This window comes from Tetrahymena thermophila (assembly GCF_000189635.1).
Source record: "Tetrahymena thermophila SB210 genomic scaffold scf_8254383, whole genome shotgun sequence".
NCBI classification, from domain to species: domain Eukaryota; phylum Ciliophora; class Oligohymenophorea; order Hymenostomatida; family Tetrahymenidae; genus Tetrahymena; species Tetrahymena thermophila.
Genome location: NW_002476167.1, coordinates 32,450 through 35,111, shown reverse-complemented (window position 1 = coordinate 35,111; position 2,662 = coordinate 32,450).

Here is a 2,662-nt window from a genome sequence, read left to right as displayed (position 1 = left end):
CTTTGGAAAATGAGAATTAAATAGTTAGTAAATTAATACAGTTGAGGAAAGAAGATCATCTAAATGAAGGATAAGAATTTATATCCATTCTTTATAATTTTTGAGCAGTTTTTTATAAGAAAAGAAAGAATTTTATATTTAAATTCAGTTTAATAATTTATTAATTTTGATTTCAAAAATTGTAAACTTTTACTTTTTAATAAATTTATTTTATCAAGAAAACATAAAAATAAGAAATAATATTAATATTAAAAATAAAATTTATTTAAAGGATTATTTTAATTGGTAAATTAATTTCAAAAAAAATTATTTATTTATTTTTAGTTATCACAATATAAAATATGATTAACAAATTAGTCTTTCATTAGTAATTGGTTATTTAATTAAATTTTAAAATTTATTGCTTCTTTTTATTAAAAATTTAATCAGATATAAAACAAAATGTTTAGTCTTAACTTATTTAATTGCCTTAATAAAATATTATTTTACATTAATATAAAAAAAATATTTTCTTTTACATAATTTAATCAGTGATAAATTTTACTACCAAAAAATTAATAAATTAAATGTATAAAAAATTTGAATTAAATTTCATTTACTACTCTAATTTTTTTACTATTATTTCAGTAAATTTTAAAATAAAAAAAGTAGAAGTAAAAAAATTATTAATTTATATCAATGAAATTAGTAATTTTCAGGTTAATTTTAACTGTTTCGCTACCTATTATCTTAGGAGTTGGGATTGTATTCAACATATTTTATTTACTCTTATGGAAAGCCCTAAATCAATGGTAAAAACATAATAAAATTAAAATTTATATCACCCTTAGAGCTAGCTTTCAAAATTATCATCCATTAAATTAATTAAAAATGAATATTAAATGTAATAAATACAAAAAAAAATAGGGAATTAGATAGTATTAATTGGGCTTAATAAACATAAAAGTAGCTACTATATAATTCTATATATTCGTAGTAAATCCTGTTAGAGTATAGTTTTAACTAAGTAATTTTTAGTTCTTAAATTATTTTTATTCAGAATATGCATGACTAAATTTTTGATCCTACTTTTATTAATAAAAGCTGGAACTTCACATGGTTGTTATTAAAGGTATGTTAAATCGCTACTAGTCTGGCTAAATGATATGTGAAATTTTTAAAATAAATTTAAGCTTTTCATAATCTAAAATATATAAAAATAGATAATCATCAAACAACATACTTATTATGCTCCTATAGAGAGTACATGCTAAACTAATGTCCAAAAATAGTATATGATTAAATTAATAGAAGTATTTTCTATGCTCAGCTTTATTATGTGAGATCTATATTTAAATATGATCTTCTTCCACCTGAATAGCAATATTTCATCAAAATGGTATTTAAAAATGAATTAAAATAAACAAAACTTTTAAAAATTAAACATTTTTAACCAAATTTGTATTAGAACTAAGACTTATCTTTTTATAGTAGAGCAGCTTTTTTAGCAGCATAAAAAAGTGGTATTATTTAAATAAGTAGTATTCACGATGCAGATACAACTGCAGCTTATACAGTCAATCCATCTGTGTAAAACAACATTAAAAACCAATAATTTGATTTAGAATTATTTATTTATTTAATGAAAAGATTGTATAATTATACATCATCTACCTATTATACTTGTGAAGGAACATAATATATAGAGCCATATGATCCAAGATGCAGATAATGGTATTAATATGCATAATAAAATGAAGGTAAAATTATATTTTTATTTTAAAAACAAAGCACATTCAACTTATCTAAGCTGTACATACATAATATGTGCCCAGTTTGTTTTTAGATAGATTTTATTATAAAAAATTTAAATTTGTGATAATTTATTTATTTATTTTTTCCCATTTTTAACGAGATCTTAGTTAATTTATAAGGGTATTTAGTTTAACAATTTGTTTTCTTGTATTAAAAATAAAAAAATTAAGTTAACTTATTTAATTAATTAATTAATAAATTAATAATTTATATTAAAATCTTATTCTCATAATAGGTATGTTTATCTATTAGCCTTATAATGATGCATTAACAGGAGCATTATAAACGAGTTTATCTACGTAAATTTTAAAAGATTCATAGTTTTATTCTGTAAGTACTATCATTTTGAAAATGCAAAATATAGTAAACATATTTAACTCTTATTTAAGTGAAAATTCTTATACAGTATTATTTCATGAATTCAATGCAACAGTAATTGTTTTTTAGTTAAATATTAATTGAATATATAATTTATATTTCATAAATCATTAAATATTTAGGTATTTTATCATCCGTTGCTTATATATTATTAAATAACAACATGGGCAGACGTAGAATTTTTAAATATTAATTAATTATGCAATAATTCTAATGAAGAGATGGATATATGCATATCTTAAAAATAGTAATTTATGATTAAATTAAACTAGACTATATAATTCATTAAAACTGGAAACTATTAGATTGAAAGTAAAACAAATTTGGATTAGCTTTACTCAAGTTGGGAAAGATTTGGATAAAAATAGTAAAATTATTTAAATTTTATTATTGATTGGTTCTTTATTTTCATATTTAAATTATATACTATAATAATAATAATAATAAATTAATAAATATTTTTAAATTATATACTATAATAATAATAATA